This window comes from Pinus tabuliformis, chromosome 9 (assembly GCF_031772625.1).
Source record: "Pinus tabuliformis cultivar Carrire ecotype Pingquan chromosome 9, CPIR1, whole genome shotgun sequence".
Classification (NCBI taxonomy): domain Eukaryota; kingdom Viridiplantae; phylum Streptophyta; class Pinopsida; order Pinales; family Pinaceae; genus Pinus; species Pinus tabuliformis.
Genome location: NC_142307.1, coordinates 497,956,870 through 497,982,197, shown reverse-complemented (window position 1 = coordinate 497,982,197; position 25,328 = coordinate 497,956,870). Strand labels below are relative to the sequence as shown.

The window sequence follows — 25,328 nt, the reverse complement described above, 5'->3', positions numbered from 1 at the left end:
TAATTGGATGAAGAGGGTGGAGGAAGATGAGAGAGGGCAGAAATGGAGGGGGAGGAAGAGGAGGGGCAAGCTGCATTGGAAGCTGGAGGGATAGCTTCAGAAGGAGCTTTGGCCATGGGGGCCATCTTCTTTTTTCTTAATTGTTTCCCATTGCTCATCTTGTGAGCCATTCTTAACATCAACAAGTTTAGTACAATGATTGGAAAAATGGCCATATTCATGACATACCTTACATTTGAATGGGATCTGCTCATAATCCATTTGTTGAATATGACTCCAATCGTCCACTTTAAGTTTGATGGCTTCAGGAAGGCCTTTTCCTAGATCTACTTCAACACATATACGTGCACAGGCTTGCATATTATCTTTTGGTTCGCTGCGATCAATGAATCTGCCAACTGCGTTCCCGATTGCTTGAACCGATTCATCTCCCCAGTAATGAAGGGGAAGATGAGGAAGCCGTACCCAGACTGGAATAGCACTAGGAACGTCCAGTTCTGTGTCAAAATCTGGAGTCCATTTATTGAGATATAGGCCTCTGGAATCCATGAAATAAGGGTCATTTCTGAAGATTAGGTCCTTGTCTTCTCTAGATTCAAAATGAAAGGTAAAGTAACCTTTCCTGCAAAATCTAATGGATATTTTGCCTTGGATTTTATCAGACCAGTTTCTTTCAACCCATCTTTGGGCAGTCTTCGGGGATGGCTAGAGGCCCTTGAATTGACCAATGAGTCCTTTTTTTGCTAAAGAAAGGGCATCCATGCGGGGAAGGGCTGGAGGAAGATTAACTTCTTGAAGCACATCAAGTTTTTTGACGAACTTGGAGACGGTTGGACGAGGGTGCTGTGGAGGCAAGGATTTTACCAGGTCTGAGAAAACTTGTTGGACATCAGCCACCTCCGGTGTAGTGTCCGAAGGGGCCATGGCGGAGAGTCGAAGGCTAAGGCAAACACATGGTTGAATGACCTAGCAGAGGGTGCGCGCGTGGTACAGTTCTTTAGTGGGGTAATATTAGTTGCTAAAAAATATTTTTATAAATTAAAATAAAGTAAAATATATTAATATTAGTTTATGTTGAAAATTTTGAAAATAAATATAATAAATATTTATTTATTATTTTCTTTTAATTATTAATTTCTAATTTCTAAAATTTAAATTTGCAAAAAGTAAAAATAAAAATATTATCTTAAACGTCATTTGGCATAGTCCAAATAATAGGTGAACTAGGCTCAAATACTAAGATACAATTTCTAGCAAAATTGTGATTTCTTATTGTTTACAATATAGTTTTGAATGCATAAATGAATTGGACACCCTCAAATTATTTTTTTAATTAAAAATTAAAATAATAATTAATAAAAATAATACATTATTATGAAATATTTTAAAATGAGACTATCAAGTTTTCAATAGTAATTAAATATGACTACATTATAGAAAAATAGTGATATTCAAAATATAATGAGTTCACTCATAATCCAAAAAAAACAATTAAAGATGCCAAAAACATAGGTTGAAAGTGGCAAAAATTTAAGAAGTTTTAGATGTTTATGTAAGGATAAAAGATGAAAACAAATTAGAGATGTTAGAAATGATGATTTATTAAGATATTATGGAGATATTGTAGAGATAGTTATGTAAATGATCTGAACTAAATAATCAATTATGAAATATTTATATGATCACTAAATAACAGTATTAAATTTTAAAATTTCTGTATATGGTAATAAATTAAATTTAGCTATGGAATTATGAATCTTAGTATTAGTGCATGTTTTAAGAGCTTTCACATAATTAATTTTTTTATTTAGATTATAAATATTAAGCTGTGTTAATATGACATTTACTTTTTTTATAATTAAAAAATAGATAATATTTATAATAAAAATGAAAAAAATGCATGTATTTTAAAAATAAGAATTTAAAAAATTTATTTTCAAGATTGGAATCTTATTGTTTTATTCTATTTTGTTATTTTAAAGAAATTAATATATATATATATATATATATAACAAATAAATTGACAAATTTGTAAAGCTAAATAAACATGAAATAATAGAATAATAATATGTTTTTATCAGATAGAAAAAGTTGTTATGAGTAATATTTTATTATGGTTTATGATGTCTACTAGTGTAGGCATATAAATTAAACACATTTGAAGTTGGTATAACTTATTAAAGAAAAAAGAAACTTTGGTTGTTTTTTCTATATCTATGAATGAAAGATGTTAAACATGATATTAGAACATCTCTACCAAATTTGGTTGCATCTCTTAATGCAATAAATAAAAAATGAAACTATTAAATATTATAAATTATTGTAAAATGAAAAACTAATAAATCTATTTAAGAAAAATAGCTTAATACAACATAACTTCCATCTACCAAGAGCTTAGAGGGATCAAATATGATCTTTCTTAGATCTTGATGGATCAAAAGTTAAAATGGATATAAGTTGTTTTAATTATTAATTACAAATATAACTATAATTATAATTGTAATTATTAATTTTATGTTTTTTTTTTAGCGTTATGTAATTTCATCTAATGAAAAATGTTTTATTGATAACTATTATTGTTGAGTTTTGATTTTATTTTTATTTTAATATAATTTGATTTAGTCAGAATATTAAACATGATATTTCAATATTTCCACTCTGCTAGATTTGGAAAGAGCCTCCAAATATAACAAATCAAAAATAAAATTATTACAAATATAAAGTATCATAAAAAGAAAAAAATAATAAATCTCTTTTAAAAAATAAGGAAACTAGTGATACACTAACAAAATTATATAAATAGGAGTTAAATAAAATACTCATTAATCATTTAACTAAGCTTTGGAGGCCCCACTTCCCCTTTGAAATAGTTTTTAGCCTGGCATATATTCAACTCATGGATCATATTAGTGCTTTGTTTGCTAAAATTTTTTTTTATAAATTAAAATAATTTATAATATATTAATAATAATTTAAGTTAGAAATTTCAAAATATATATATATATATATATATAGATATATATATATATAAATTTTATAGTTAAAAAAAATAAAAATAAAAATATTTTAAATTGAGATGGAAATCTTCATCTATATTATTTGTCATAATTATTGTTAAAATATTTAATGTTCTATTTGCATATATATATATATATATATATATATATATATATATATATATATATTATTATATTATTATTATATTTTATGAGTCTATCTTTTGTTTTTGCATTTATTAAATACTTAATATATAGATTTATATTTATATTAATTATATTAATATCTCATACATGGAATTTCTATAATAAATTTAATATTTGCTAAATTTAACCACCCTATATTAATATTGGTTATTTTTTATTAATATTAATTAATTTTAAAAATATGATTAAATTATGATTTTTCTTAAATTAAATAATATATATAAATATAATTTGAGTCTATAATTTAAGAAACCATTTATTTTTAGTTATTAGATTTGATTTATTTCCCATGGTTTGGTTATAGCGAATAGTGGATATCTATTTGATTGATTAGTTATTATCTATGGTTTCATATTTTATATTTCTCCAATATATTAATTTTTGTTCATTAAATTTCTATTATAAAATAAGATGACGGAGATAGATTATTGTTAAGTTGAATTATTTCACTTTCATTTGCATTTTTAGGCTGTATATATGGACGAGACTTTTGATGCTTGCATCATCATTGTTGATGTCTCGAGTACGTGATTTTGAGCGATATGTATAGTTATACCATTTCTTCTACTTTTATGAAATGTATAGTGTGTTACTTCTATGTGTTCATAAAGTAGTTTTTGAGATAATTGAATCAATTATTTATCTTTGCACGCTTTAGAAAAGAGAACGTGAAAGTGCTCGTGGATAGCTGGGGAAATATCATCATCAACGAAGAACGTGGTGTGAAGGAAACCGAGGAAAAGGTGAAGGTGGGAGAAAGAATGGAGAAAACGAAAAGATTCAGAAAGGTTATTGGCATCTCAGAACATGAATAATGATGGGTGCATCATGGCCATGTTTAGGGATCAAACATTGTATATATCCTTTCCTTTGTGTCACATCTTTGACGAACGAAAACGTGATTCCATTCCTGCGAGTGGAAAACGGGTTCAATCTAAATAGTCTGTTAGACTCTCTCATAAAACAATAATAAATCCAAAAATAAATTAATTAATTAAATATTCCAAGTTAGGAATTTGTGCCTAACTCTTGGGTTGTTCCTCTAAGATAGGAGTTAGTTTAGGTAACTCCTATATTGGTGTGTCTGGTGAGAAATTATCTCAACCAAAGGAGAAATTATCTCAACCAAAGGTGTCTAAGATAGCACGCACTATCTTGAGAACATTGTCTCTCATCTATTTATTTGTAACACTATTTCAATTATTTTGATGTAAGAATGAGAGTGAGAGAATACATGAGGCTTCAGCCTTTTTCCGTCAATATTGTGTCTCTGGGTTTTATGTGTGTGTTTCTGTAATGTGTCTGAGTTAATCTCATTCTCATCATGTGGTATTAGAGCACACGGTTACAGATCTAAATTTACAGCTGTGTCACTTAAATTAAGCTTAGCACAATTCGATCAGTCCGTGGCCTGGCCTCCCATGGCCCTCAGCATATATCCCTAGCGGCCTATCCAGCACTGGGGTGACAACATGCGTATAGCCACCAGTGTGTAGCTAGCATTGCAGTACCGTGCAGGAACCAGCAAAAAAAGGAGGAGCCAACCAGTGTTTGCATAAGAGTGAAAGCGTGGCAAACCACTGATGACAACCTGCGTGAAAGATAAGTCTCCATGAACATTCTGTGTGAAAAATAAAATCTGTGTCAATATTTATGCTGGCTGTGTTGATTTCATGAATTCCTTATTTTGTTATGAGAGCTTAAAAAAAATGTTAAAAGTATGAATTAGATGTCTTCAAACTGGATTCAAGCCTGTTGAGGTATATCGAATGATGAAAATGAATTGCGGAAAGTTATCAATCAGAGCTGTGTTTGCATTTTCGTAAACTTCATCATTTCCTTGAAAATTTCCATTTACCATAATCGGTGTTGCACCATCAGCTGCATTTTGAATTTCATCTTCTGCACAGCAGCCAAAAAACACCCTGGTTCTAAACTTCTACCAGCAGAAATGTGTCTATTTCTCACAACTTCTCAACCCTCCAATTCAACCAATCAGATCGATCTGCGCGCATGTTTCCGCTTTTAAAGGGGAACAGACAGCACTGCAATCAACCAAACACAGGGCCCTTTACTAATGCCCCCCTGCTGTGGAGAAAGGAAAATTAGAGGGGGAGAGAAAGGAAGCACCGTAAGCCTGCAATCAACGGCGTCCGGTCCTTTATATAAGAGGCAATTTCCGTGACCGTAAAGCATTGACTTGCCTCCTGTATCGTTTCAAAGTCTAATTTATGACCGACTGCATAGAGTCACGCGATACTCTCTCTGGTCACATGATCTTACAGCAGACGTCGAGCCAAATGTACTGTGAGATTGTGAAGTAATCGAGCTATCCAGATCTGGCGTTGGGGTTTTGTCCAAATGATGATCCCTGATTCAGAACCTCTGATCCAAAGCAACTAAAATACCCAAATTATGAAACTAACCTCCAGAAAATAAAATGAGAGGCCTGTAAATAGAACTCGTACCTCTCTTCTGTGCAAATTTCTCTTCCGAAGGAATGGATCCAAAAACTCCCGCTCTTTAAGGGCTGCTACAGGCTGGCTAATCAAATTTCTTTTCCGAACGGAATATACTTTTATAATGATTTGATTCTACAATAGCGTTGTGTGGTTAATTGCAGAGACAGTTCAGACACGTTTTCCAGATTCAACATTCAATTCAGTGACACGGTATCTGATTACAAACATCTGGAGCCAACGACATCCATGAATGCTGGGATGGTTGGCGCCCTTGCCGGCCTCGTCCGCTGGGACGCGTGGTGACAAAGCAAAACAAGATTGACCGACCCATTTTCAGCTCTCTCTCATTAATAGATGATTGTTTAAGTCCCATTTATTGTCTTTCAAAGCCTTGCTTCTCATGAGTTGTGATAAATCTTTGATTGGAGGCCAATTTGTTTGCAAGGGGCCATTGCTTTTCTTCATAATTGTGCTATCTTCATATTCATTATAGTTGACATTAAGGGTGTAAACTTCACATTTTGCCTTAGCCAAATGTTATTTTGGAGTGATAAGTTTTTTGGAGTGAGAAGTAAGAAGTGTTTTGTATTTGGAGTGATAAGTGGAATTTTTTGAGAGAAATTTTTGTAATCCAAAGTAATATTTTACTTTGAGAAAGAGATCTTGAGAGTGAGTGAGTCTAGGTAATCTTTTGAAGACATTTTTTCTTTCAAAAAGTTCTAAGATTCTGATTCCATGAAGATGTTGTGAAGCTGGGCAATTATGTACTCCAAAGTTTAATAAAGATATCATTTTTTTGGTGTTGATGTGTCCTAGATCCGCCCGAAATTGAATAAGGGGATCTTAGGTACACGAAGAGTGAGTTGATGATGGTGCATGCTTCATGTTTTTTTGCTTATGATTTGTGTCTAGTTTTGACACATAAATGATCTCATTTCATGCACACATAAAATACAATGCCAGCAAGCACAACACCTATATCGAAATAGTTGCAAGGAAGGATAATTAAGCTCCACACATACAACAACTCATCAAAGTTTTCAACATCGACATTCTACTTCAACAAGCAAATTCAATCAAGTTAATGAATTTGTAAACTTCACTATTTCAAAGCAAAGTCTACATCAACATTCTTGCAAACAAATTTAAGAACTTGTGAATCAAATTCCAATTGAATTATACGGGTGCATTCTCGGTTGAAACCGACACCCACGCTTTGATTTGATTAGAAGTCAAGCACGTCCATTCTCTTCAACTTAGTCAAATTAAGACAAGTGAATTCCTTGTTTTATGTGAGTCATTGTAGTGAATCATTGAAATCATTGTAAGCTTTTTGGGTGCATTTTCGACAGTGTTCGACACCCTTCCTTTAAGCAGACTCTATTGAATTCACGAATTTTCATTCTCAAACAAATAAGACACAAGTTTACATCTCCTGCAAGCAAGCGTGAATTCCAGAAAGTTCTAGCAAGTGTTCTCAGCAGGTACAATAAGCAACAACTCAAGCGAGTGTGCCATTCAAGTCCCATAGCAAGCGAGCCTGTCATCCAAGTAACAATATCAAGTGCAACAGTTCAAAGCACGGCATCTTCGACAAGAGAGCCTGACTTCAAGTGAGCAAGTTCAGATGGCGCAGCATATTCAATTATTAAACATTCTTCACACTTTGATCATCTCCAGTGATGAAGACATGGTGCACGTCAGCAAAGAAACTCTTGCTGATCTTTCACGGCATCTACAACAAACGCATGAAACCATTGAGTTTCTTCAGCTTGAGTCCCAACTTCAAAGGAATGAATTGCAAGAAAAGAGTGATACTTTCAAGTCTTTGAACCATCAGATGATAAATCATTCATCCCAACAACTTCAAGTGTCGAAGTTGTTCATGAGCAAATTTCTTCCAAACCCATCATCAAGCCCTGGGAAGAGATTCAAAATAACAAGAATCGACGAGGCTTAGGATATGTCACTGATGACACCAACTTACATATCCCAGATTATTCCAAGCCAATTCAATTCGTGAGTGCAGGATTTCTTGAACCACTCATCTCAGCAGGTTCTGAGACAGTTGTAGACAAACGAAATTGCATGCAACCTGAAGTTCATGTTCAACCGAAATGCTCTCATTGTCAAAGAGCCAGTCATTTGGAAGATCAGTGTTTTGATCTCCATCTGTGTTGCCATTGTGGCAAGCCCAATCATTCCTCAGCAAAATGTCGCAACCACCAAATATCAGGCAGATTGAAGATACATTATGACTGGATTGATCCTTGGGAATGGTCATCCACAGTCAAACGGTTGTCTCAGTTCTACAACCGACTACAATCTTACATAGTGCAGCCAGCAGTGAACAGATGATGGTACTCTCATGCAGTTGAATGAGGGAGTACAATAGTGAAACTCTCCTACACCTGAAGGGGGCGAGTTCAAATGTATTTTGGAGAAGATTGTCTCTCCTTTCAACTGACAAAGGGGGGAAAATGTCAATGAAATTGACAAGTGGTTGTCAGACTGAAAGTCTCGACAACATCAGCGAAGCAGCCAGTGGGCATCTTCATCAGCCAGTGGGCATTTATCATCAGCAGTGAGCATCAGCAAATTCGCCAGTGGGTGATCGACAGCCAAAGCAGCAGTGAGCAGCTTTCATCATAGCAAAAGCGACATTGAGTTGTTTTTCAACATCTTCAGCCAGTGGACAATCATCATCAAATTGTGTCAGTGGACACCGAATGTTGTTTTCAAGAAAAGGACAGTTGGATCCTTTTGCGGCTTGGCACATGATGGAGTTGTCAAGCGTCCTTCAGAGATGAATCAAGCATGCAGCTGATTCATGTTCTCTTCAGATTTGAGTTTTTTCCAGCATCTAGTTTTGGCGGTTTTTTCAGGCAATCTTTTTGAGGATCAACATGAGAACTTGGAAGATGGTTCTCGTTTTTGGATTTATCATTGAGGGGGGGAATGCTAGACTCTCTCATAAAACAATAATAAATCCAAAAATAAATAAATTAATTAAATATTCCAAGTTAGGAATTTGTGCCTAACTCTTGGGTTGTTCCTCTAAGATAAGAGTTAGTTTAGGTAACTCCTATATTGGTGTGTCTGGTGAGAAATTATCTCAACCAAAGGAGAAATTATCTCAACCAAAGGTGCCTAAGATAGCACGCACTATCTTGAGAACACTGTCTCTCATCTATTTATTTGTAACACTATTTCAATTATTTTGATGTAAGAATGAGAGTGAGAGAATACATGAGGCTTCAGCCTTTTTCCGTCAATATTGTGTCTCTGGGTTTTATGTGTGTGTTTCTGTAATTTGTCTGAGTTAATCTCATTCTCATCATAGTCAAAGGAAAAGACGTTGTTAGGACAACAAGATTCGATTTAGGAAAAAATAGGGGTTGCACAAGACGATCAAATACCGAGACATCGAGAGGCAATTCGTAAATATGATGATAAGAGAAAAGGCAGTGCAACTGCTAAATAACTGAAAAAATCGGTGGAAGGGAGAAAAACATAAGTGCCTAAGCTTGCCAAGACTTTCCACATGGCGAACCAATAATATCAAAAGATTCACAAGAAGTATATGCAAATACTGGTGATCAAGACAAATCTTAATTTATACAATAAAATCTAAAGCAAGAGGAAAAAGAAGTAGATGAAGCTGAAGAAAAAAAAGGTCAAAATGAAGACGAAATTTCAGAGAAACAATTTCTAATCCCCTGTTGCCCTAGACTCTCGTGATTTTTTATAAGATGATGTATTATTTTATAATCATAAGGTCTTCATGGCATCTTCCTATGGTAGTTTCATGTTGAGGCTTATACTTCTTTCCCACCATAAACTATTGTATATGTGCATAGATGAAAGTTACGCATATAAGGAAGATGTGTGCATATATATAAGGTGCACATATATGGAATACATGCGCATATACACAGCTTGTGTATACAAAGAGGTTGAAGTTTTGTATAAGTTCTTTATATGCATATATATGGAAGTTGCACATATACGGAAGATGTGCACATCTTTCGTATAAGTACATATCTTTTGTATAGATGCAACTTTTATATATGTACATATATTTGGTATATGTGCAACTTTTGTATATGTACAACTTCCATATATGCACCAATACAAAAGCTATGCACATACAGAAGTTGTGCGTAAATTCTGTAGTATGCATATACGAGAGTCTCCATTTATGCACAACTTCTGTACATGCACATATGTTTTGTATGTGTGAAATTTTTATATATGCGCATATCTTCCGTATATGCGCATATCTTTGGTATATGCACATATATTTTGTATGTGTACATGTACTATATATACGTAACTTCGAGATATGCACATTTATTAAAGAAGCACATATATAGAAGTTGTGCATATACAACCTTACGTGTGACTGGGTTCCAAAGCTTATAGCCTTTTAAACCATCCTTATACCCAATAAAGATGCACTTTTCAGATTTACTATCCAACTTGGTTCGTTTCTCCTTTGGAACATGTACATATGCATCACATCCAAATACCCTCAGATGTGAAAGAGAGGGTTTCTTACTAGTCCATACCTCTTATGGAGTCTTATCCTCGAACGTTGATGAAGGTGACCTTTTGACTAGGTAACATGTAGTATCCACTGCCTCTACCCAAAATTCCTATCCTAACCGACACCACTGAGCATGCTTCTTGCCCTTTCCATCAATGTCTTATTCATTCTTTTTGCAACTCCATTTTGCTGAGGTGTATATGGAGTAGTCCTCTGCTGTGCTATACCACACTTCTTACAGAATTCTTAAAATTCCTTACTGCAAAACGCTCCACCGTTATCTGTCCTCAACACCTTTATCTTCTTCTCTGTCTGGTTTTCCACCAGAGCCTTAAATTCTTTAAACCTGTCAAAGACTTCAGACTTCTTCTTAAGGAAATATATCCATGTATTCCTTGAGAAGTCATCTATAAATGATACATAGTACATAGACTTACCCAGTGATGGAACCTTCACAGGTCCAAACACGTCACTGTGCACAAGTTCTAATATTTGTTTCGCCCTCTTACTATCAGAGGGGAAACTCACCCGATTTTGCTTCCCATATACACAATTTTCACAGAAATCAAAATCCAAAGAGCTATTACTCATACCTTCTACCATACCTTTACCATGAAGTATCTGAAGGCCCTTTTCTCCAATATGTCCAAGCCTTTTATGCTACAGCATGGTCTTCTCTCCAGAGACCACTAGATTTTATGCTCCACTTTCAGGAACCACATAACTATTACACCATCAATAACAGTGCTACCTTGCAGCTTGTACAGAGTTCCAATCCGAACTCCCCGCATCAATACCAGTGCTCCCCGAACCATCTTGCAGGTATCCTTCTCGAACATTGTTTTTACACCTGCATCATCCAGTTTGCTAACAGAAATAAGATTTTTGGCTAATGCAGGAATATGTAGAACACCTGGAAGTGTTCTAACCCTTCTACCTTCCAACTTCAACTTTAATTTTCTGCGATCAACGATTCTAGCCTTCCTATCATCCCCCAAGAAGACATCACCACCTTCATATTTCTCATACTCACAGAACCACTCTCTATGGGGAGTGGAGTGAAAGGATGCACCTGACTCAATCAACCATGCCTCATGATCTACATGTGTACTTGAAGAAGCCAAGTACACATCCCCACCTTTATCTCAGGTGGTTTTCGCCTCTGCAGAAGGAGCCTCATTAGATCCATTTCCTTTGTCAGGAGCTTTAGATTTACAGTCCCTTTTGTAGTGCCCTTCCTTTCCACATTTCCAGCACACCACCTTTACAGGTTTTCTTGGAGATTTAGATCTCCCTTTAGATTTATCCCACTCGATGACTTATTTTTGTTTCTGTTCTGGGTCCGCCCTCGTACAGACAAGGAATCACCATTTTGGCTCTCCATATTTTTTTCGTCTCATCTCCTCCATTAGAAAGGATAAGACTATTTCATCAAAATGCAAGGCAGTTGCATTGCTACCTATTACAATAACCAGACTATCCCACGAATCTAGTAGAGAACACAACAAACTGATACACTTATCTTCATCTTAAATTTTAATATCAACAGATGCTAACTGACTTACCACAGTATTAAATGCATTCAGATGCTCTGTCACCGAGTCTCCATCTTTCTTCCTCAAGTTATACAACTTTTTCCGCAAGAACAGTTTATTCACCAGAGACTTAGATTGGTACAAAGTCCCTAACTTGTCCCACAAAGCCTTCGTCGTAGCTTCCCCTAATACATTCAGCAATACTGAATCTTGGACACATAATCATATTGTGCTCTTTACCTTCTGATCCAACTTCTTCCATTCTTCATCAGACACTCCCGTTGGTTTAGTACCCGAATCTACCACGATCCACTGGTCTTTATCCACCAATAGATCCTCCATCTTGAGTTTCCATAACTCAAAACTCTGACCATTAAATTTATCGATCTCTATCTTTCCACTACTCGCCATCTTCTTTCACCACCAGAATCGATCTCGCAGATCTCCCACTGAACAGGGTCTACCACAGGCCCGAGCGAAACCCCTCAGCAACAAAGGCGTCCCCTTGAAGCCAAAACAACTCTGATACCAAATGTAGGTTTTAACCCCGTACAGAAATTACCTACATACGAATTCTAAAACACAAAAAATAAACAATGTGAGATCATAACACATAAAACACATATACACAGAGATTTCCCCTGGATCCCAAAACTGGGACTACCAGCTTGATTTTTCATTATGTTCCTTTCAATGTTACAATACATATTTATACATGCCGAAGCATCCAATACCATGGACCGAAAACAATCGTGTCCAATACCATGGACCGAAAACCATCGCGTCCAAAAACATGTGCGAAAATCATGCATAAAACCATAGGTGGGTCCGCCCAACCTAACATAGGGTCCAAAACCAAAATTTTCCGAGGCGCTGCCCCAAACCCCATAAAGTGGGGTTACAGGTGCCCTTCAAACCCCTGTTAACTACATGGAAAGAATATAACACAACCCAACAATATATGCATATATCCTTTATATATGTGTAACTTTCGTAAATGAAGTGGTAGCTATAATTTAGGCCCTTGGTTTTGTGGCCCCTTCTAAATTATTGCTTGGATTGATCAAGTAGCCTATTGGTTAGCTCTACTTGGTGATATACGTGTACATAATTTATTCCATGTCTGTTTATTAAATAAATATATACATGACCGTAGACATATAATACAATGGAAAAATTTATAGGTAATACAACCAAATTATGTTAAAATATGGATTAACCAATCATTATGAGTGGTAATAATATTTGGTATTTTGATTGTAGGTCAAATGAGACTCGGAATTTCTAGTTGATCCCATGCATATTCTGGATCAAAGAGAAACAACATTGTGTAAATGAGTTATCCCTCGCGTTAAGGTGCAATTGTAGTGCTTTAGCCTGAAGGAGGCTACCTTAGAAGACGAGAAAGCCATCCAGGAAACATATTGAGGCTTGTTTTGGATGCAAGGAAACACGGAGGAAGGTGTTATTCCTGAGGGGGAGGAGATGTAACGCCCCTCGCTCACTAGGGTAACTTTAAGAATTTACTTGTTTTACTTTAGCAAATATGGAAGGCGACTTAATTAAATAATTATGGACACATTATATATATATATATATATATATATATATATATATATATATATATATATATATATGTATGTATGTATGTATGTATGTATGTATGTATGTATGTATGTATGTATGTATGTATGTATGTATGTATTGTATGTATGTATGTATGTATATATATATGAACATATAATAAAATATATATTTTCAAATTTTACAAAACAAAAATTAGTTAGAGGTCACTGTAATGTTTGGATGCAAGAGAAGATCTCACACTGAGGTAGTTAAAGAAAAATAAACAGTTAAGGCTGATGGTTAGCAACCAACCTTTGAGAAAGAAGGAGGCCAAAAGGGTTTGGGGAAACCGAGGCAAAAGGAGGAAAAATGGGAGAGAGAAAATTAAGCCTAGAAGACACTGGAACAAGTGTTGGGCACATCATTAATGAGAGATCTAGAGTGGTTTGGCAATAATACTCTTTGAATGCCAGTGACTGGAGTTGATTATGACCAAGTCTTCCTTAAGCAAAATTGTTGTTTTTTTTTCCTGTTTTTGAGAGTGAGATTGGCTCGGGGGGGAGGGGAGGGTGCACTAGGACCGAATCTAGTACTCGTAGGTTGGGTCGTGTACCCCATTTTCCTATGATATGTAACTCATTGTGTGGCCCTATAGATAATTATCCATAACATGCATGTTAAACACTGTTTATGGAAATATATATGAGTCTCTGTCGAAATTTACATGGAATCAATGTGTTTGAATTTGTGAATTTCACTCTTTTAAAAAAAGGCATGGTAATTTATGAGTCAAAAAAGACAAAAAATAGGCAAGGAAATCGAAGATATATATATATATATATATTTGTGTGTGTGTGTATACTTGAGCAAAGTATTTGTGAAATGTTGTATTGATTGAAATATTATGTATGCATGCAAAGAAAACATGAATAAGACCTATACCATAGATTACTCTAGCCACAACGCAAATTGTTCATTGTATATAAAACACATATTAACAAAAATGAAAATGAGACTTGTAAATGCAAAATTCAGGGATGGATTAGTCCTGTAGCGAGGTTGAAATCCCTATCTCTGGACAATACCATTTGTATGTTTTACAGGGATAAATGAACCATTCTCAGGAATTCTCAACAACAGTAAACTCGGATATAACTCATATTACGAAAAACAAACTATTTTAATAGATAAAAATATTGTATATGTTAATTTCGATAAAATTCAGAGAAATGATGGGTGCACAATAAATACCTAAGGTTTATATTCAAATAAAATTAGTGCAAAGAGGGTGATACTCAATCAAGTATCTATTAACCCTCATTCGAAAACCCTTAAAATTGAATCTTGTGTCAGATGCCTCTTCTGGCTTGAAAGTTGGAAAAAGAAAAGAAATTGTAACCGAAAAACAAAAAATAGTGTACATGTGCCCAATTATGTTACACTCGATGCACTTAAAAGATGGAAACCTTGTTCCTTAATATCATGGCTGAGAAGGGAGTAAAACCCAGAATTAAGTATCACCACACATGAGCATTTAAGCTGATAGTTATGTTGATTGCATTCTAAGGATTCCAAGTAGTCCAGGGCAGGTATCTCATCCAACTTACCTATAGAGGGAAAAGAAATGGAAAAAAAATTAGTGAGTGAACCCATTACTTAGTGAGCATGGCATAACAAAACAATGAAAAGTAGATGACAATAGCTAGAGATGAAGGGGAGAGGAAAACATCTTACCAAAATTTTGAGGGCCAAGAACATGAAAGGTTTCGTCTCTGAAAGATGAGGTAAATCCCTCATTGGTCTTGCACAAATTAAACAAAAGAATAAATAATTAGGTGTTGGCTCAGCCCGTAACCTGTAATAATCAAACAATTTAAAAAAGAGAATACACCTTGCGAATTGCAACGAGCAAATAGGTTCGCTATGTGCCTCTGTCATCATTTGTGTGACGTACAATTTGTTACAGGTGCATAAAACCCCATTAGAGCATCAGATGATGTAGTCCAACATAGACCCTTGCTCAATTGCAGAGAGAAGGAGAGAGGCGATAGTCAAACAGAATGGGCGAGGTGGGTCGCAAACGAAAAGGTGGTGGTTTTTCACTAACCTCCACACATCCACTAAACCATTTATTTGACCAGTGACATTCTTTTATGAGGTGAGAATCCCAAGGAATGGATCCACCATTGACCGCCTTGGACACTTAATGCACAGACCGCCACACGAAGCAAGTAGGAAGCCTCTAAATCATGCATCAGTGTTGGGCATTGATAGCCCGGGTAAGGGTGTACTTAGGAGAGTAAGTGGTTAGAACATTATATCAAATCAATTTAAATACACTTAATATTAACCATGAAAATTATAGCATGGGTGTAGCATAATAAAAACAAACAAACGAGTGTTTCACGTATAGTAATAATAATAAATTGTGAATTTTATTTGTATGTTTATTAAATATTATGTAGCGTAACATTAATTCATTTGTTTCATTTACACGCTATTTTCTTTTGTGATGAGGCTACATTACATTATTATTTTATTTTAATTATAAATTTCTAATTGCTAAAATCTATGCTTGAAAAAAAAAAAAAAAACAAAATATTGTCTTAAACTTAATTTACCATAGTCTAACTAATAGAAGAAATGAATTTTTGGCCGAAATTTACAATAAAATTACTAATAGAAATGTGATTTCTTATTATTTAATATAAAATTTTGAATGCATAAATGAATTTGGCACCCTAAAAGCCTCTATGCAAAATAAGCAACTTAATAAAATGATTTTTTTTAAACTGTATTGAATTTTCAATAAAATTGACAAAAAAATGTTTTGAAGAGAGTCATTTCATCTCTTAATTAGACCTCAAGAACTTAATTCATAATCTTGATAAAAAATGTCATAAATTTTAATTATTAATCTATTTATAAGTGTTGGACACCTAATCCTCAATGGGTTAGTGTGGAAGCCGAATAGACAAAAGGAGTCCAAGAGACCTTGGGATGTGGAACCCAACGGTCAAACTATGTACTATAAATGTATATCTCTTGTTAATAAAAATGTACTCTCATGTTTTATCCTTCAGATTCTCTTGCTCCCATGTGTGTAAATAACATGATATCAGAGTGGGCGATTGCTGGTCCTGCTCCAATTTGAGCCACTTGTTTTGTGGTCTCTATATACATGTCAGTTCTACCTTTCTCCTAATCAGAGTTGATAAGAATTGCCACCTTATAGAGAATTTTACTATGTACATACGTACCTATTTCATTACTAAGCAGATTTCACAGGGTATCTGTCCATTTTCCTTGCCACATGCCTATGGAGCTGACCTTTCAGCATGAATCTTGTTGAGTTCTTTTCCACACCTATCAAATATGCCTCTAAATTGGTCAGATTTTTCTAGTCCAACAACCTTCTTGACAGCATTAATTAATGTCGTATCTTCTTGTCAAAATTGATCTTTTTATTCCTCATTTTGCGTCATATTCCTTCCTTTCCTTTCCTTTCTACACTTTGTGGGCTCTCTGCCATAACCGTTGTCTGCCATTGTCTGTCATATTCCATATATTCTCTGATCCGACCTGCCGGATACGAACCATAGATTCAATATTGTTCAATCTAAACTCAAACTTCTGTGAAACGTGATCCAAATGCTCTACTGCTAACTTTGAAGCCATTTCATAACCTTCTGTAATACTTATGAGGTGAATCCCCCATTCCAATCTCATAATCCTAACTGCGTGATAGTTCTACCATCAGCTTTAACGCTGCTCCCATATTCTGTTTAACGCTGTCCCATATTTGTTTAACACTGCCATCAAAGCCTCAAAATTGCAATTTTTGCATTCGGAACATTGCAGGTCTTTGCATTGCTCCTAAGGCCAAAGAAAGAGCACAAGTTTCAAAGGTACTAGAATGTATATCATCACAGTGTTGGTTATATAGTTGTTGTTTTAAGTATACTGAACATGTTCAAAGGATTTGATATTCTGAGACCTGATAACAAGTGGAAGCGAGCTTTGGACTGGTGCGCATCAGTTGCCTCCATGCTGGAACGAAGAATGTTGCTTCGATGAATGCGAGTTGAATGTGTTGAATTTGAAACCTGTAGTGTGTTGAATTTGAAACCTGTGGTGCGATGAATTTGAATGTGTTGAATTGTGTCTTAAGTTTTATTTGATCATGTATGCATCTGTAAAGAAAATTTTCTCCACTGGATTTATCTGGAAATAATTGGGAAACTTTCTAGAAATTCCTGAGAAAGGGGAAATGTGTATCGGCTAGATTCAGCTGGCAATTTAAATATTTGGAAGTTCATCTGAAATCCCAAGGTATAAGCTCGCAAGCATTACAAAGTTATCAGAGATATAAAGGATATTGACCCTGTGGAAAGGAGATTCAGTCCCTTTTTTTTCCATCCAGTCACATGAGTATAGCCATTACACGCTCATTCTTGAAACGAGACTTTACTGAATGTGTGCATATTTTGTTGCTGAAAAAAAAAAAACGTATTATCGCAATTTATTTAGTTGTATTTATGGCTAAAAGAGCTTAAAGTTCTTGGGATTTCCTTTTAGCGGAGGATGATGTCTATTCTTGACTTCAATAACCACTCAAATGCTTAATATTTTGTGTATGATCCAAAAATACATTTTCCATGGAGGCTACAACTTTTCATGGATTTTGTAGCGTTGAAGAACAATAGCTGCAATGCATTTTCTTTATCATGTAATCTCTGTTTCTCACAATTTAATGTTCAATGACTTCATAAACAAGAAGGTGATTCGTTCATATTGGAATGTTAAGAAATGTGTTGAAGTCGAATTCGTGGAGGAATGCTAAGAAATGCATTGAAGTCGAATTCGTGGAGGAATGTTGAGAAATGCGTTGAAGTAGTAAGTTATTTACAAGTTAACTGCATTGTATTGGTCGTGCATTTAATGTATTGAACACTGTGAAGGTTTGTCCCTCTACTAGAATTTGGAATGTTGGCTGCGTTGAAATGATTGTGTGTTGGCTGCATTGTAATGACTGTGAGACCATGTGCTCAGAGGTCTACGTCTAAATGGTATGCTGCAATGACGGTGCGTTGTATGTCTTGAAACTCTGTTGGTGGCGCTGCCCAGGCAACTGAAATATGATGTAGTGTGTATGCTGGATTCATGGTATGCACCGTGCATTGGTTTTGTGAGTTTTTGGATTGCTGGGATGATCAAACACTAGTTATATAGAAGGCACAGGACTCGTCTGAAAAAATTGACTTAATGGCTAGAAGAAGATCCTGTTGAATTTGAAAATGCTATTTAGAGGCTCTCATACATGTCCAGAACCCTAAAGAGCTTTTCCAGAGACTGGCGACTTATTGCAATCGCCTTAGGAAAATTTAGAAGCTGCAAAATAGCACCCTTTGCAGTCTCAATAAAGCAAGTGTCTTGAATAAAACCTAGTTGCTCAAAGATCTAAACACAAAGGCGCTTCTCACTGCCAAGAAGAACCTAGGCATAAATCTTTACAGCTTGATTCCATTTTTCTAAATTCCTCACAGGCCAGAGGAACAGTCTAATCGAGGTGACTGATTTGATGGTTCTTTTACTGGTCAAAATTATGTTTCTATGGTTAATGAAACCGTGACTTAATTAATTGCTGCATTGATACACTGTTTATTTAATTGGTGCTTGTTGGTTGCACACTCATCGTTTGCTGACATTTATAAAGGATATTGCTGTGTATTGTGAGTGGGTATTACTTTTATGCATTGAGTAGTAGTTGTGATCAGTTTTTAAGGTGTAAATCTGACATTGAAAAAAAAATGGCCAGAATCAATGAGTATTAGAGTTCCTCAAAACTCTCATATTGTCTACTACTCATGATACATTAAAAATCAGCAAAGTTTCTCTCACATACATTCAGGTCTGTCTACACAATGCACAAGAGAAAATTTATTTTTTGCAGCTCGAATCTTAGCTATAGCAAGAAGAATTAAAACAGAGGAGTCATTTTGAACATATTTCTGTTCAGAACATTAAGACTGCAACCCATCAAAATCAAGTCAATAATGTTACAGTTCATTAAGATCCAGTGCCCAATAAAGCAGCAATTGTACACGCAGATGCAGAAACTCAGTCTGCACTTCCCAAGCCCATCATCAGACCTTGGGAACAGCTTGTCCACAACAAGCACAGAACTAGTCTTGGATATGACAAGGACTTGTTCTTTCATATTCCAGACTACTCAAAGCCCATTCAGTTTCAGAGTGCTGGATTCCTTCATGACAGTTCACATCTAGCTTTTCCAGATTATGCCCCTCTTCCATAGCAACAACAACAACAACAACAACAGATTGTAAAATGCCAACACTGTGACCAAGTTGGCCATTTGAAAGATCAGTGTTTTGATCTTCATCTATGTAAGCACTATCATAAAACCACCCATTCTTCACACAAATGCTTCAGAAACAAACGTCCTGCAAGAACAAAGATTCATCTTGGATGGATCGATTCTTGGAAATGGTCATCAACAGCTAAGAAGATAGTCCAATCACATGTAAGAACTTGTTCCAGAGTATTGAGCAGTCTTGCAGTTGAGTTTTCTCCATCATCTCACCTTGTATCTAACAGGGGGGGAAATGATGGTCATCTACAAGCTTCAAAGTCACATCAAGCGAGTCTGAGCCACAACCTGCCACCCCAGTTTCAGAGTTGTAGCCAGAGACAAATATTACCCTAGGCATGCCTTCAGTTGGTAATCTAGGACACTTACTCTAGCAGAAGACTTCAGCTTCTTGCCAATTTCGGAAGAATTCCAGGAATAGAATTGGGGACACTTCCTCTAGCAGAAGACTCCAGCTTCTTGCCAGTTTTGGAAGAGTACTAGGAATTGCATTAAGCATTCCAGAGTTGTTGGTCATCCTTAAACCATCATAGGTTGAGACTTCCCTTTTTAGGTTGAAGTTCTCCCTTTTATGTGGGGTGAGACCTCCCTTTCATGGTTGAAGGTTTCCCTCTTCCAAACAATAGGAGCACTTCCTCTAGCAGAAGACTTCAGCTTCTTGCCAGTTTTGGAAGAATCCCGGGAACTTCACTAAGCATTCCAGTGTTGGTGGTCATCCTTAAACCACCGCCCTTTATACCAACATTTCAAAGAGCACATTCAGCCTAGTGCTGCCATGCATTTTTTTCACATTTTGTATTACAGCTCTTTTCTTGGACTCATACATAACCCTTCGGATTAAGGGGGGGAATGTTGGACACCTAATCCTCAATGGGTTAGTGTGGAAGCCGAATAGACAAAAGGAGTCCAAGAGACCTTGGGATGTGGAACCCAACGTCAAACTATGTACTATAAATGTATATCTCTTGTTAATAAAAATGTATTCTCATGTTTTATCGTTCAGATTCTCTTGCTGCCATGTGTGTGTTTAACAATAAGTTATAATATCGATTTATTGATTTGTTTATTTATAATATTTAAATTTTAGTTATAAATTGAGATGGACATCTTCATCTATGTTATTTATTATAATTATTGTTTAAATATTTAACGAGTCTATCATTTGTATTTGCATTTATTAAATCAATAATATATAGATTTATATTTTATATTAATTATTTTAGTAGACCATACGATGTTTACTGTACACCATATGCTTTTTGGTTCTCGTATGCTTAAGTTATGTTTTGGTAAAAGTATCAGTCATTGCCTCTTTTCTTTTTCACTGGATGCTCCCATGCTTCTCTTAATTGGGAGTACTCATGATGTAAATTTTGAACATTATATCCCTCATATAAATATAATCAGTTTTTCTTTCTGAAAAAAAAAAAGTTTTCAAATACGAAAAGGTGTATTAGAGTTTTTGATTGGAATCTAGGGAAACTAATTTAGCAAAATTTTCATTCATGTTATTTAAAATCCATTTTTTATCATCGTTCTAAAAATAAATTCGAGTTTTGATCATCATTCTTTAAAAAACATGTGAAGTATTCTTCAACAAATCTCTATGTAGTTTTATAGAAATTAAATTAAATATATATAACAATACATCAGTGCTATTATATAACATTAAATTTTCAGTTTCTATGACACTACCAAAAAAATTTAAAAAATTTCATTGACAAATGTGAAATGCGACCCATTTTCGGTTCAACTAAATAAATAAAATTTCTCAAAGTTAAAAAAAACTGGTTTGACCTATTTGCATCCTATCAGCATTTCAATAAATACATTTCTGGAATCAGGTTAGGTTATTGAATGTTCACATAATTCCGCCACATTAAACATCCAAACACACTTAAACAATGACTCAAAACTAGTAAAGTTAAGAGTAATTCACCCCTCCCTACAAACAAGTGATCGATCTCTAATAAAACATTATTGTTACTCATTTGCAAGGCAGATGAATCTTCTTACATGATATAATTTACAACAAAAATTAAACTAAGATTGTGCCACAAGATTTCGCACAATATTTATGCTTAGAAAGCCAAAATTTAACAGATAAAACAGGGAAAACAGATTCTACTTTAGCTTCTTTCTTAATGACGGTTGAGTTCAGGCATAACATCAAGGTTAGGTTTCCATTCAGAGGTAAACGCATACCTAGAGTTGCTGTGTTGACCCATCGTTAAACTAAGAAGTCCTTTCCGAACAAATTTGTCTCCAAAATTAATGTTGTTTGAATTAAGAAATGATTTCGCATCTCCCTTCCTCATACGCAACCTCACTCGCAATGCAGGGCTTCTATGTATGGATGAAGTCGAAATAATCTCTGAATGGGAATTGTTATTCTCTTTCAATTCTTCAAGTCGAGAGGCCACACACGGACGATGAATAACATTATACAGCTACCCCTGTTGAAGCTATGAAGTGTTATCCAGAGGAAGGTTCAGGACATTTGTTTCCAAGCGCTTCACATTGTCTGCGTGGAAAATCACATGGTGGGGATACTATTGAACCATTTCTTTTAGGTAAACACGACACTTGAAACCAATTTTATAGATCTGTCTTCACTAGATCTCCATCATTGCTTCTTCAACATACTACAGAGGCCATTGTCCATAAAAAAACTCTGGTTTCCTCATACGAGATAAATGTTCTGGCCTTAAAACTGGTTACAGATGTTTGGAATATATCAGTAGTAGTTGTAAATGCTTAGCTATTAAATGCCAGACGACCGATGGAGATACCATTAATAATTTTACAACAATGATCGTGATGGCGATTTCCAATAGAAAGTAGTTTTGATGTCTCTGTGACAAATAGCAGGCCAAACACCATCAAGAAAGTCAGCAAAGCGAGATCCTACAGATTTTCAAAATTTCCATGTTGACCTCCCTCACATATTTCATTTCAATTTTTGAAATTTACCCTGGGCCTCGGTGAGTTTGAAATATTGTGGGAAGGTGGCTGAGTTTGAAATCCGGTGTGAAGGTGGCACTCAATGAATGTCTAATCGTCCACACTACCAATCTGAATTTCTCTGAAAAATGGAGGGATCGGAAAACTAACGGTCATGAAATAACATGGATGCTCACGGTAGTCATGCACTCATAAACGACCTGCCCTTTAGTCTATTAATGTACCTATGAGGTTGGAAATATTGGTTGGCCTCGGCAAAGGGAATCAATATTTCCAACTTCATAGGTCTATTAATACACTTGGGAGGACGGTACAGTGATGTGTGGTTTGAGGACGTTACATTGATGTGTGGTTTGACAGTAAGTTCCCTTGGCTTTAAGAAAAAAATTAAAAAAGGAAAGAGAAAGAAAAAGAGCATCTGGAAAAAAACGATTGATTTCTATCAATAGGGCGGCTAAAAAACTGACACATAAAATAGCTAACACAGGCGTTGTGGAAAGATAGGTCTTTAGATCTTGCATTGTAAATTCTCCTTATTGATCATAATGTGTAAGTGATTCAACCGTATCAATAGTATAGTTATGAATCCTAGAGAAAACTCGGAACTGATGAATATATTATATAATGTGATCCGGGCTGTGGTCCTATTTATAGAAGGAAAAAGATGTTTCATCACCATAATTAATAGTGATATTTAGATAATAGACCTTACATGTATAAAGTCTTTTCACTCACGAGACCGAAGAGAAATGAAGGTGGAAAAAATGTGGGAAACATATTTCGAATTCTATTAAAAAAATTAAAATAACATTGTCTAATGATTAGAAGGGATGTAGGGCAGCTTGGTAGCGTGTTTTTTTGGGTACAAAATGTCGCAGTTCAAATCCTGGTCATCCCTACCCTTCCCTTCTTTTCTATGGAAATGAAAGGAATGAAAAAATCATTCATTTGATATCGATTGGGAACATCAAATAATTGAATCGTATCAGATGCGAAAGTGTTTTGCTCTAAGAGTATCAACAAAAGGTATTTTTCCTTCATCTCCGAATATTAAAGAAAGCGCTCTTAGTTCAGTTCGGTAGAACGTAGGTCTCCAAAACCTGATGCCGTAGGTTCAAATCCTACAGAGCGTGATGAATTCTGTTTATCAAATCCAACCCTCAAAATTATCGATAATTCATTCCAACTGGAACGAGCAATGGAATCTGACCTCCTAGGAAAAGTAGGAGGCCAATGAAATTGGAGGATATTCCAGGATCAAATATCCAATTGATCACACGTCGGTATTGTGAATATGCAGTTACGAATAATCCGACCAAAGTTATAGGAATTAGACCTAACACAATTCCGGATGGCAAAGCCTCATCATTTCTATTCAACGGAATAAGTAGGGATAATAGCTATACTGGATAGTGCCCTTAATTTTCTATGAATCACTGATGAATAGAAATTTTATATAGAGGAAATAAACAAAATTATTGAAATTGAAATAGTGAACTGAGAGGGTTTCCCCTTCCTTCATTTTGAATAAGTTGTATCTTGCTCGAACTAATGAATAAGACTAGGGGTGAAAATGATAGAAGCCAATAAGAAACCGAAATAAATAATTATAGTTATAGTAGGCGTGGAAGGACTGAATGAAATATGGTTTATACATATCTTCATGAGACAATTACCTAAATTTTTCTTTTCGTAACCTTGAGATCAGAATACAAAAGATCAATTGTCCCAATTCGTACCAATTCTCCTATATCTACTAATAGGATATGTATGATGAATGACATGGATGAGAGGAGATCTATAGTAGAAATCTCTTCATTATCCTAGAAATCATTCATCGAGCAACTAATGATAGCGGCAAACCCCTTCACAAATTGTCGAATGTAATCTTCTTACGGGTGAATGAATTCTCAATCAGTACGATTGGATCACCTGGCATTATCTTTTTACCAGCAGCTATCGGTCCAGAGACTAGACCGGAAGAAAACTCTCCACAGACATAGCAAAAGTTTTGTGAATTTCACGTTTAGGTGTAAGAAAGAATATGATATCCAGTTTGTCCTTTCATTTCTCGATCTTATTGATCCAATCATTCGACCCTCTAGACGGATTAGGTTTTTTAAAATATTAATTATATAGCGAGTAGAGCCCGATATTAAAGAATTCCACCTATTGAAAAGAGTAACTTGTAATTTCACATACCTAAAATTGACTAGGTTATATTGCACTATCCACTTGGTTTTATCTAATAAGTAACACCTACTCGTTAATACAAGGTACTATATAATAAGTCTGTGGCATAACTCCATCTGTGCCGGTACTATGGAAAAGCAACATACATCTGCGTAGCACCAATGATCCCGTGCAATTTGAATTACTGGGTTCATCTACAGGGCATAATGTCATGTCGGAATGAAAATGGAAGAATATAAAAGAATAATATTCTGGATGAGTTTTATTGATAGTGATTGATATCCTTTGCAAGCGGCACTATCTCCTTTTTTCGGTTCTAAAGTCACCCGTATGCATAAGCTAATTCCAATCGAAAATTTCCACTATGCTATTGGTACAACATCGATTGAGGGAGTGGGGTTCCTTACGCCGGACGGACCTGAACAGCCTATTCTTTCTTTATGTTGGGATTTAGTCGACAAACAG

General features: G+C 35.2%; 1 long non-coding RNA gene and 1 other non-coding gene across 2 annotated transcripts in view; both read left to right on the top strand.

Annotated features, from left to right (window-relative positions):
* Positions 1-25,328, top strand: part of LOC149149391 (uncharacterized) — a 210,659-nt gene that overhangs the window by 31,794 nt on the left and 153,537 nt on the right. The gene's annotated exons all lie outside the window — the stretch shown is intronic.
* On the top strand, positions 23,730-23,803 carry TRNAW-CCA (transfer RNA tryptophan (anticodon CCA)). The gene has a single exon. It is a non-coding gene; the product is annotated as a tRNA-Trp (tRNA).